Genomic DNA, 13,847 nt, shown 5'->3' with positions numbered 1-13,847 from the left:
ATTAACTAATGAAACCAGTAAAATGTTCTTGTACAGTAAAATAAAGACAAAATATGAAATAGACAAATACATTTCTAAAAATAGTTTTGAAATTTGAAAATTATTATGTAAAATGCAAGTAAGTGACCATTTCTTGGAAATAGAGTGGGGTAGATATAAATGATTCAACTTGAAGAGAAAATAGAATATGTAAACATTGTAATATAAATGAGTTTGAAGATGAAACCCGCTTTTTCTTAAAATGTAAATTTAATAAATCTTTACGTAATCAGCTTGAAAAAGATATAAATAATACATGTCCAGAATACTTTAAATTGTCTGAAGCAGATAGATTACAATTAATTCTATCTTCATCTGATATTATGCAGCTTACTGTTCCGTTCATTAAAAGTCATTTGCACTGAGGGGATGGACACAATGCCTGCATGTAACTATTACTGTTACCACTTTATATAATTTTATATATGATGTTTAATATGCTAATTTTTCCATTGTGTATTTTATCTTACCTCCTATACATTTCTAGGCATGTTATTGGTTAAAACCGTCCTCGTGGAAACCGTGTATATTTAATATTAGGTTAGTAGGGAGGCGGGGCTTATTCAATACACGGTTAGTAGTGGAGTTACGTCCCTTTATATTCCAAAGACAAAGAAATTGATGATTAAGATTGAAATAAATTCATAAAACACATTTAAATCCAACAAGTTGTCATTGTTGGCATCTGTTTTTGTAGGATCAATGGAAGTAGTTTCTTAATCATGTTATCGCTTACTTATTGAAGACTTGTTCGTTTCGATAGGTCACTAGTCTAAAATTTACACGTTAAGATAGTCGGTAAGATAAATTCGTTACATAGTGTGCTAGTGACGTAATACGGTATATATGGGGTCAGTAAATTCCATATGGGGATTCGAGCTTCGCTCTCACCCCATATGGAATTTACTGACCCATATATATACCGTATTAGGTCACTAGCACACTATGTAACTAATAGTATTGTCACAAAGTTATATATGCCTTCAACCCCTAGTGGTATAAATGTGCATTTCATTAATAAATAAATTATTCTGCAACCAAGGTATGCAATAATTTCTCACTCAAAATTAAAAAAAATGTCGTCATGTTGAATTATTCAAGAAACATTGTTATAATCATTTTCTTGAAAAAAATAAATTATATGCTAGAATACCATGCCCTCTCAGCTCATTTCAATAAAAGAAAGTATTTGAAAGCTTTCCTCCTTGTGCAATATGTTATTAAACGGTGACCAGGCCATTGCTTGTCAGTATAAAACTCAAAAATGAACGAAAACAAATTTGATACAGAAATTAACCATGACTGAAAAAAAACCTTCAAGAAAGTTTAATTAAATTCGACGAAGGTTTAAAAAAATAATTGATATGTAACAAATTTTAACCCAAGATTGTAAACTGATGCAAATAGAAATTCCTTTTTTTCATAAAATACAGAACTCATCATATATAATTTATTCATTTTGCTCTCAATACTCGTTTGACCATAAACAGTTTTTGTCCAGCTACCGTAAAATTTTACGAAGGTTTGACAAAGTTATTGGTATCTTCAAACTTTAACCACGTACCACGTAATGAACCTACATGTACATATAGTTATATTATTGACACCGCCGACGAAATTTAGGACCGAAATGTCTCGCTTTCGCGACATAAATGTCAATAGCTCGACAAAAAATGCAAACCACATATCGAATCTTAGCACATAATGAATTGCTTAAAAAAAATTAAGGAAAGTGAGTAAAAAGAATTCACTGTAGATTTAGACTTTGACAGAAAATGAACAAATATATAATATGATACTAATTTTCGCCATTTTTATTTGCAATAACATGCCATTGAAGAAAGACTTAGAAGATTGAAAATTCATTTTTAATTAGATGAAAATATTTTTTTTACCCAATTCAAGTGTACGCCCGGGCGTTTTGACGTAAACGTAGATCTACGCGCATGCTTTGATGGTGACGAGTTTCAAAATCAAGTCTTGGAAATGAATTAGATGATATCCCATTTCATCACCGCACTTACAAGATATTCGATTTCATCAACTGCGCAATTAAGTTATATCTTATAAATAAACTAATTGGATTGGACCAGTTTTGGTAATTGAGTATTAAAGACATCTCAATATTGAGTGTTTATATAATACTTTAAACTTTTTTACACCGAAAACTCTCCATATTTCCGGCCCAAAAATTTGGTGCGTGCACCAATTAACTCTCTTGTTCTTCTTGAAATGTGTGGTCAGTTCTCAAACTATGTAAACCGGCGAAAGAGCAGCTCACAATATCGCTTGTTGTGATAAGAGGTTGAGCTTGTAACAAAAAAAAATGGTTTTGCAACTATTTCCCGAAATTGAATGTTTTGGAATTTCGAAGAAAATTTGCAATAAGGTCATCATTTACATGAATGACTTATTGTAATCTGGCACTATTGCATATATAATGGCGCTATAGTACAATATTGCGCAATAGCAAGGACTTGTAAATGCAAAAAAGATTGGAATCTCGTGGTTTATCTTGTCACTTACGATATCGGAACAATTATTCGGTAATTTTTTTGTACAGTTTTAATTGAGGAAAAAGCGTAATTACAGTGTTTTCTTTTGATGAAAAACCGTAATTTAAAACAGTTGACAGTTGTTTATATATGAAGAAACAGATACACGAATGTTTGTCCATGTTCAGCATGATTATGAAAAGTGTTGTAAAATGTTATTTTAGGTAGTACTGACACAGATGTAATAGTATCAAGAATTGCAGCAATCGCAAAATTAGGTAGAACAAATTGCGGATAGGTTATGGAAAAAATAACGACTTTTGATGGCTTCTTACAAGTGACATATCAAATGCGTTTGGTCCTTGTGTAGCTGCTTTTCCTTTCGTCCATGCATTTAGTGGATTTGGCACTTTGTCGAATTGTCATGAGAAAGGCAAAAGGTCAGCTTGGCTAACAATGGAAGGTTTTTCAGATGTAAAGGATGTTTTTTTTAGGCTTAAGTATGGAGCGAGTCACGATGTGAATTGTTTGCCAGGAAGCTGCGGCATTGTGATGCAATTCCGCCTACAAAAAGTTCTTTTCCAGAGCACATCAAAAGAGAAGTATATCAAGGAGGAGTTGCTTGGGCTGAACCTGATTCTTGTATTCGACAGGTACGTGTTCCAAGTCATGAACACTGTGGTTGGATGAAAGAAAGAATCAATGACAGTTGGAAACCAAAATGGACTTCTTTGACTGCCGTTGCATCCTCGTGTCAGAAAATTTTGAAATGCGGAGCCGAAAACCGAGCTGTGTTGGTAACTGTAGATGCTATCGTTCTGGCCTTCCTTGTACGGGTTGTTGTATAGGCAACGATCAGATAATTATAAAATAAGCAACCTATCTTTCTAACCAAACTAGGCATTTAAACTTAACAAAGAGTGTTAACACTTGTTAAGTTGATGGAAATTATAAAAATATTTTCTACGCAGTATTTGCCGCCATTTTGGAACCGGAAGTCACTATTTTTCTTCATTTATGTGTTGTTTCGTCGTACTTAGGAACTTTTTTTAACGTTTTTGACTTTTTTGCCGGCATTTTGAAACCGGAAGTCACCTTTAGTTTCATTAATGTATTGCCTTGTCTTAATTTAGGAACTGTCATTTACTTTTTATCAAATCTAACATTGGATTTTACATATAACACACCTTTTAAAGGATTAACGAATTATTGTCAATTTGTAATGACGCCATTTCCGAAATGTGTGGTGGCCATCTTGATCCATCTTGAAAAAATGATTTTTTTTCTGGCCAGCAGCGGATTTTTTTTTAGTATCATTTAGTCAACCTTTATACCAAATTCATGCTTGTATCATGATTTGCACAATTATGTCCATAATATCTCCCACTACAGCTTTTTCATTTATATGTTCTGTTATTAATGTTTTAATTTATTGTTCATGATTATTTAATTCATGTAATCTCTGTAAAGAGGAAATAAAGATATGACAATGAATCCAGACGTCAAATGCGCGATACGAAAACGTTACCACTCAATCAATCGTGAAATGAAGATCTTTTTGTGACTGCTCTTTGATTTTCTAAGATGCATTCATTAGAGCTATTTTCATAATGCTCGTAGTTAAACGGTTAGCTTGTTTGCTTTTTTAGTACATAAATGTGTGCTCAATCTTAATTACAATGCCTAAGCAAACATATATATAAACAAAGGAAGCAAGCCAAAAGTATGTGCTGTATATTTAGAACGAAATCGTAAACTGCTTTTCCGGTAGCAACCATTTGATGTTCTGGGTGTTTTTTTGTGTTTTTTTTTGGGGGGGGGGGGGGGGGGGGGTTGCTATCGATATATGGATATTTTTTTAAGAAAAGTTTGTTACTGGTAGATGTGGAAGAAATTATTTTCCCTCCAAAAAAGAAACAATTGAGTTATATTTTACTTACAGCTAAGAACTTCCTTTTAATTGAAATGACACATTAGTTTATATGACAACAGATTTCTTTTTGGAAAAAGAACTATATTAATATTTTATTGAAGAAAATGAGTATGCCTCTAATTTTCAAAATTTTCCTTTTGGAGGGGGGGGGCATGACCGTAACCCTCCTAGCAGGCTAGGATCAATATGTGAAAAAAAATATTTGTTTTTGATTTGCCCTGGAAAACATTACAAGTTTCTTTGCCTGGAAAAAATTATAAGTTACTTTGGCTCAGTCTAAAAAAGGAGGGGCGGATCCAGGATTTTGGAAAGGGTGGCGTAATAATAAATTTAGCCGAGCGGAGCGATGCTAAATTTTTTGGACTTTTTTTTTTGCTAAATTAACCGTTTCTGTGCCATGGGCCACTTTTGGGCCATTTTTTTTCTTTTTACGTTCAGTGCCATGGGGCCACTTTTGGGCCATTTTTTTTTACTTTGATGCTATGAAATGTACTATGACGTAACGTCATTGTCCGTGCTTCTTTGAAATGCACAAAGCGCGCCAAATTATTGCAATATTGTATTTTTATGCCCCACCTACGATAGTAGAGGGGCATTATGTTTTCTGGTCTGTGCCTCCGTTCGTTCGTCCGTCTGTGCGTCCGTCTGTGCGTCCGTTCGCTTCAGGTTAAAGTTTTTGGTTAAGGTAGTTTTTGAAGAAGTTGAAGTCCAATCAACTTGAAACTTAGTACACATGTTCCCCATGATATGATCTTTCTAATTTTAACGCCAATTTATAGTTTTGACCCCAATTTCATGGTCCACTGAACATAGAAAATGATAGTGCGAAGTTCAGGTTAAAGTTTTTGGTCAAGGTAGTTTTTGATGAAGTTAAAGTTACATCAACTTGAAACTTAGTACACATGTTCCCTATGATATGATCTTTCTAATTATTATTCCAAATTATAATTTTGACCCCAATTTCAAGGTCCACTGAACATAGAAAATGATAGCGCGAGTGGGGCATCCGTGTACTATGGACACATTCTTGTTTTGAAAAATTTCACAACTGAAAAATAGTTTATCAATAAGATAATATATTTTTCTAATAAACAAGTGTGGACACAGATGAGTGTGGATAGTATGTTTGGATGTTTGACAGTGTTTTATGATAAATGTAGTTCTATGATTTTCCTATATGTGTTATTAACTGTGTTGCAGGATGACAACCAACCTGAGCATTTAAAATAAGCCTGTTATTTTTCTCCTTTGAATTGTTTTACATTGTCATTTAGACCTTTTATAGCCGACTATGCTGTATTGGCTTTGCTTATTGTGGAAGGTTGTGCGGTGACCTGTAATTGTTAATTTCTATGTCATTTTGGTCTGTTTTGGAGAATTGTTTCATTGGCAATCATATCACATCTTTTTTTATATGTATTTGCTAACTATTTGTATGGTTCTATTTATATATCTTTGTGGTGGCTTGTCAGTATCATTAGTAAAACACTTTAAAATGTTGAATTGATCCTTAGATTAGAAGACATTTGTTGTTTTTTAGTAATGACAATGCCTAACATGATGCTTGGGCCGGATGAGCTAGAAAGTAAGCTTCTGTGCTGTTTTCTATCAACTCTTTGATAATATCTCGTTCAAAGCTGGTGAAAGCAAAACAAAGTTTTGACCAATATGAAAATGATATCATCGAAAGAACCTTTGTGAGCATGCTTCGAAGACTCATAACTGCTCCAAAAGTTATCTGAAAGAATTTCAAGCATGTCAAGTGGATATTATAAACATTTACTTACTATGTCCAAATATCTAAAAAGTTATAGTATCAATATGAAAATGGTATTGCAAAATTATTCTCTTTTAATTTTTTTTGTTAATATGTGGATACAAATGTAAGTGATACCAATACAGTATTTGTTGTGGTATGAAAGTGTTACTGTTGTAATTAACATTTACTGTTACAATGTTAATTCACACAAAATAAATATGGTTGATTATTTAGAGAACCACTGGAGCATGACCGGAGTGGGCCCCCACTTATGAAATATCTGGATTCGCCACTGGAAATATCCCTCTAATAGACTAGCGTTTAAATCCCAGTTTTCTAATATGGTAGCTAGGTGGAACCTAAAACTAAAAAATTTGAAAAAAATATTTTAAATATTTCAAATCCATGTACATACCTGTCAACTGACCCGTATTCTGCGGGTGTGACCCGAGATTTTCACAATTCTGAGGGATCACCCGGGACACCCGCCCGAGCACCCGCCGGATCATTGAAATAACCCGGGAATTCCGAAAATGACCCTATTCGCCCGTATTTCTTAGCCTTGAGATGATTTCATAAGTAATATTCCTTTGAAATACAGGCAAATTCGTAATTTTTCCATGAACGGGAAGTTCATCTAGCTATGTAATCTGTCAAATTAAGTGACCCATTAAGTGCATGGCTTCATCTGACAGCTTTGGTGTCAAACACACTGTTAATTAACACCAATTACCTTAGCTTTAGGTCGTAAATAAATTGCACTTTTGGTTTACAGACATATTTTATTTAAGAGTTATTTCCCCTTATTTGTCACCATTCAAAATTATTCCTTATATTAACGTTTTATGGGTGAAAAAATTAAATCATAAAAATATCAAATTCAAATACATATTGAAAAATAAATTTTCATTATTTTTATACCTTTATACAATTTAAAAAAAAAATTGAAAATTATTTTTTAACCTTTATACTTCCTTTAACCACAGTGTAGATACTATTCTGTACGCTATCCGGAAGTTGCGATTTTCGAAGCGATGATTTCCAACCGGCTAACAGGACGGTTTTGCCTACGGTAACTTTTCTCATCATTTGTTTACTCCTATATCTACAAAGTGCTTTGAACATCTTCAAGGTATATATAGCATCATAAATATGAGTTACTGTAACAGAAACATGCATTAAAATATAAAATATACGTGTGCATCACATCAACTTGGTAGAAAAAAGTGAAATCGATGGACAATTTTGCTCTCGTAGTACAAAGCAAATAATCTTTAATTGCAAATATTTGCATCAGTTTACAGTTAAATATATACTGTTTCAATATTCTTTTCGTATTTAAGTAGAATATTCGTATTTCCCATAAAAAATATGTTTTCCTTGAGGATCCCAAAATAAATTACTGTACGATCAGTCTAGAACTGACTGTATTCTAGAAGCGATTTCAGATTTTTTGACTGTATGACCAGTCGTGATTTTGAAGAAAAAACAACAGCAATTTGAAGGTATATACGTGTATATGTGATATTATGAACTATCCAGGGAACTATAACGTGTAATTACTTTCATCAGACAATACAAATATATTTCTGATAAATTTTTTAGATGGCAAAATAATTGTATTTTTGTTACATCAGTCTTATTTAAAATCAAATGCCTAAAATGTAATACATGATTCGATTGTGGACTTTGTAATAGTGTATCGTTACAGTTATCTGTTTATAGCTATTACATTTTTAAAGATTATTTACACCGTCCTCCGTTGACCAATTGATGATAACATAAATCAAGCTTGTCGCTTTTAAAATAACAAAAAATGGATAAAGACATCTTTGCGTAGGGGGTTAATTCATGTGATATAATTTTGGTAAGTTTACAGAAATAGAAGGTCCATAATGCATTAATCGAGTACAAATGGAGCAATTTCAGAAAACTTTAATGATTGGTTTAGGAGGTGTTGGAAATACCTGATGGGTGCCCCCATATAATGCAATGTTCAAGTCCGTATCTTATATAAAGTAACCCCATAAAAGATTTTTACTAAAATTCGAAATAGACGGTGCACAATACAGTCATTATCATTTATGATAAGGAATCCGAATAAGATTAATTAATAGTTATATCAGTGACGGATTAAAAAAAAAAGGGGGAGCCGGCAGTTTGAAACCCTTTTTAACTATCAATGCATTTGTATGGGAACATAAATAAATTATATTTGAAATCCCCTTTTCTCCTGGATTGGACCCCCTCTCAATTTAATGAATGGCTATTATCTATTTTGAATTTATTGAACCATAAAACTAATTTTTGACTCTTCACATTAAATAATCCGCGAAGCGGATTATGTAAAATGTGAAGAGTCAAAAATTAGTTTTATGGTTCAATAAAATCAAAATAAATTATTGCCATTCATTATAAAAAAATTTCTATCAAAAATAAGAACTTTTTATATTATTTATATTAACAATAACAACGTACACACATGTTGGCGTATGAATACACACCGTCAGAGTGGGCGTGTCGCCATCAAAATTGACAACATTAAAAAATAAAACTAATAATTTTAACCAATCAGAAAACAGTAAATATTTATTTAAAAATGGCCGGAACCCCCAATGTATATAATGTGGTTTATGAGGAGATGCGCTTACAAAATCGGCGAAACATATTGTACCGGTCGAACGGACGAACGGAAAGACGGACTTCTTCATCACTTTAACCCCCCGCTTGACAAAGTGGTACATACAATTGAGTGTCAAAGAGACAGCTCTACATCTTAAACAAAGTGAAGGAACTGTGATCAATTATAGGCTACAGTACGGCCTCGAATGTGTGTAAATACATGCATTTTTATATAACAACTAAATCTGTGTGTTTGTACAATTTTAAGTATAACGGAGGACATTTCTGAAACTTATATACTAGTATACATAAAACCTTCCTCTTATTTTAGCAACATTTACCTTATACTTAATGTAGTAAGTCGAGTACACCCTATTAAGCTAAAATATGTTTCAGGATGTGAATGTATTGAAAGATATTTGTGTTATTTAGAAAAATGCCACCTTCTAATGTATTGTAAATAACTTTGAAATCACCACTAGAATACAGTGACATAAAGACTGATCATACAGTTTTAAAATATACAAGCGAGACTGATCGTACAGTGAGAAATTCAAACAAGTGTAATTTTCTTATTTCTGGCTTCAAAGATCTGGTTGAAACTTTTACCACCACTTGAAATATACTTCATTTAGTTAATTAAGTCTGGATTTTACGTTAATTTGAACACTAAGAGGGTAAAAAGATTGTTTTTAGGTTCGCCGACTGATTTTTCTTAGTGATGCACTTGAAAATCTCTTGATTAGGCAAAGATACGAATAATGAATGTGCGGAATTTAATTCTAAACCATTTGAGAATATCGATGTCGGCTGAATTAATCATTAAGCAATGTACAGATGATCAACTTACCGTTTAATTCAGTATACCCATCAAATTTAAAATGTGATCCAAAAAGTTCTCGCTTCGAAAATCGCGACTTCCGGATAGCGTACAGAATAGTATCTACACTGTGTTAACTATATTTATATAACTATATTTTATGATAGTCTAGTTCCTTATAAGTTGAAAGATGTTATGTTTAATGGCAATATAGGCAATTAAAAAAAAGCCAGTATTCTCAAACAAAGAACATAAGACTGTGTTACACAAATTTATAAAAATCTCTAAAGTGCAATGAAATAATAATTAATAAGATTCAAAATGACTTAACCAAGTGAACATGCATTCATGTTTTGGTATCTTTCATATACATTATAAGAAAATGTACCATAAATACTAAAATTCAGCTCGAAAAAGTTCGTACGCGTTATGACCTGAGATTTGATTCTTCAATGCAGGTCATGACCTGAATTTTCATTGTCACTGTAAGATGTATTAGTTTGCGATTAGGTTTGTTTAAAGGGAACTACTTATGATAATATACAATAATTACATTAGATGTATATGTTTCATTATAATACGCTTTTCTGATTGGCTAACTGCACTTCTCGTTTAATTCCTTAGTCAATTGCATTACACAATAAAATTTATCATTCATGATGACACGAGGTCCCACAACTTGATCCGGGCTTCATACAAAATGTACTTCGGTCAACACTTTTACACCCCAATAAAGTTACAAAAAGAAGCATTCAATTCTTAAATGGTATTTAGTATGCAGTTGTATTAACATTGGCACATGTCATTTCCATTGAGATTTTTTAACCATGCCATGATGGTATTTTTAGTCATGGTTCGTTGACTTCTTTAATTTCAACATTCGCATTATCTAAATTACAAAAAAGCGAGACATCTCTGTGATAACTGTTTACTGCATTCAAGTGTTATGTGGCAAAATTCTGTAAATAAACTGTCCGAACATATAAATGAAATACTTTTGGAATCAGCAGAAAAGGTACTATAGGTACCATTACTTATAACACGAAGGTTAAATAGAACACAAAGGAAAGAAAACTATGGTTTGACAAAAAATGCTGAAAGCAAAGAAAGTGCTCACGTATTGCAAAACGACGATATAAAAACAACAAAACAACAGATAATCAAGTTCAAATGAAAAATGCAGAGAGAAAGTATAAAAAGCAGATGGATTGTTCTATACAAGAGTATAAAAAGTATTAAAAGCACATGTCATATGATTATGCCTATTTATGTTCAATTTTTTAATATTGTTTTTGATTCCGGTAAAATTCCAGAAGTATGGTTAGTTGGTAACATTATTTCTTTCTATAAAAATAAAGGTGATACAAAAAACCAGAAAATTATTGACCTACTAGTATCAGTCTTTATGTTACTGTATTCTAGTGGTGATTTCAAAGTTATTTACGATACATTAGAAGGTGGCATTTTACTAAATAACACAAATATCTTTCAATACATTCACATCAGAAAAAAGATGCATTTACGATACATTAGAAGGTGGCATTTTTCTAAATAACACAAATATCTTTCAATACATTCACATTAGAAAAAAGATGCAAAATTTAAAAGAAAACAGTAACTTGAAGGAGTTCTTGAAAATATTAAATGAAAAAAGGGAAAATCGTAGTCCAAAAGTTTCAATCGATGTTCTCTTTGATTTCTTTAAAGACTTGAATTCGTCGGATTCAGTCGACGATATCCCTGTTTCGCAAATACCATACCTGTTCAATGAAATTCTTAATAGTATCATAACAGAAAAAGAAATATTTACTTGTATTAAAGATTTAAAAAATGGAAAGGCATGTGGAGATGACAAAATTATTAACGAATATATTAAAAGCACATGTCATATGATTATGCCTATTTATGTTCAATTTTTTAATATTGTTTTTGATTCCGGTAAAATTCCAGAAGCATGGTTAGTTGGTAACATTATTTCTTTCTATGAAAATAAAGGTGATACAAAAAAAAACAGAAAATTATTGACCTAATAGTATCACAATTATTGTTAAATGAAAATCAATCGGGATTTAGAGAAGGCTATTTATTTAATTTAATAATAGATAGTATTTTTGTCCTACATTTTCTTTTTTGACTATTAATGATGCGAAAGAATAAAACTTTTTTGTGCTTTTATAGACTTTGCAAAAGCCTTTGACACAGTTTGGCGATCAGGTTTATGGCAAAAACTTCTGGAGAACTTTATCAATGGAAAAATGTATGATACCATTGTAAATATGTATAGTAACATTAAATCTAGAATTTTTTATGGTAGTGAATTTTAAGAGTATTTTCCTTGTAATGTTGGTGTACGTCAAGGCGAAAGCCTCTCATCTTTATTATTTTCTTTGTATATTAATGATCTTGAATATTTTTTAAAAGAACAAGACGTAGAAGGATTAAAACCAGTATCCGATGATATATAAATTGAGCTAGACTACTATTTAAAATTGTTTCTGATTCTGTATGCAGATAACACAGCTCTTTTGGCAGAGTAAAAAAATGACTCACAAAAGCAGCTTGACTCTTTGGAAATTGAAGGTTAATGTAAATAAAAGCAAAATTGTAGTTTTTTTTAAACTTTAGACCGTTATCAAATATAGAATTTAAATATAATAATATTGTTTTAGAAATTGTAAATGAGTTTACGTATCTTGGTGTTATTTTTTTTCTAGAACAGGAAGTTTTTCGAAAGCAAAAAAAGGCAAATAGAAAAATCCACACACGCTATGTACGATGTTATCCGCAAAGGACGAAAACATAATGTATCTATAGAATGCCAACTCGATCTTTTCGATTAAATTGTCAAGCCTATTCATTTGTATGGAAGTGAAGTTTGGGGAGTCGGGAATAATTCTGTTATTGAAAGGGTCCACCTTAAATTCTGTAAAATTTTGTTAAATGTAAAGAAGTCAACGCCAGATAACATAGGGGATGCATTCCACTATATTTTTAACTTGATGTTCGAAATTAAATCATGAAAGAGAAAAAAAAAATGAAACAATTTTATATCTAAATACACCAAACATATTAAAATTTCATGATTTGATGAATACTAGAAACATCAGTATGCTGAAACATTTGTGCGAAGGACAAGGTACGATAAGGCCTGATTTTGGCCCCCAAATTTTCTCATTTTTCAAATTCTGTTTTAGAAAGCTACTTATTATGTAAAATATTCCCTGATGTTTGAAGTTTGTTTGGATGAACTTAAAAACCACTAATTTGTGCAATTGGGTGAGGTGAGGGGGTAACTTTCTGTTATTATTCAAAGCAGGTGATTTTACAACAATCTTTTATTTTTTTAGTGCCTGCGCCAACGTGACCCAGATTTTTTTTTATTCCAATGTCATGAGAATTGTTTTTGCTGTCTAAATCGCCATATTTTTTCCCGGGTCACTTATGCGCACGCTATTAAATTCTAAGAAACAATGGCCAAAAATTGTTATTTTTCCTTCTTTTGACGTTTTTGATGCCCTTTTACCCCCTAACCTCACCCATTTTTTGAAATTAATGGATTTGAAGTTCATCAAAACAAACTTCAAATCTAAGGGAATATTTTAACGAGATAAGTAGCTTTCCAAACCAAAATTTAGAAAATGAGAAAATAGGGGGGGGGGGCAAAAACGGGCCTTATCGCACCTTTACCTTTATCAGACTGATTAATAAACAGCTGGGCTCTTAGGGGAAACATTGTTTAATAACTTTTATATAATATTGTATACATACATAATGTGTTTTTATATTACATGTAGCTGGAATTTTTTTCCAGTTCAACGGTAGATCATACATTTGTATTAATTCTGACTATATGTTATATTATTAATGTTTATGATATCTCTGTACCATGGATTTTGGTTTATGAGAATAAAGATATATGATACATGAAAAGTTGATTGTCTCACACTATTTTATGAAGTAAAATATTCTTAAATAAACAAGGTAACTGTTGTTTATTTTGCTAATTAAACAAGAACTAATTATTGCATGTTCTAACTTTTAGTTTAATTTTAGAAAAGTATGAAATGTGATTTTTTTTTTTTAAAGCAAAATTTTAATGCACTTTTGATTAGAAAATATAATAATATTTCTGATTTCCGAAATATATTAATAATGTTACGTTAACTTTTTTTTATAAAA

Source organism: Mytilus edulis, chromosome 9 (genome assembly GCF_963676685.1).
Source record: "Mytilus edulis chromosome 9, xbMytEdul2.2, whole genome shotgun sequence".
Lineage (NCBI taxonomy): Eukaryota > Metazoa > Mollusca > Bivalvia > Mytilida > Mytilidae > Mytilus > Mytilus edulis.
The sequence above is the reverse complement of the archived record's forward strand: the minus strand, read 5'-3'. Positions refer to the sequence as shown.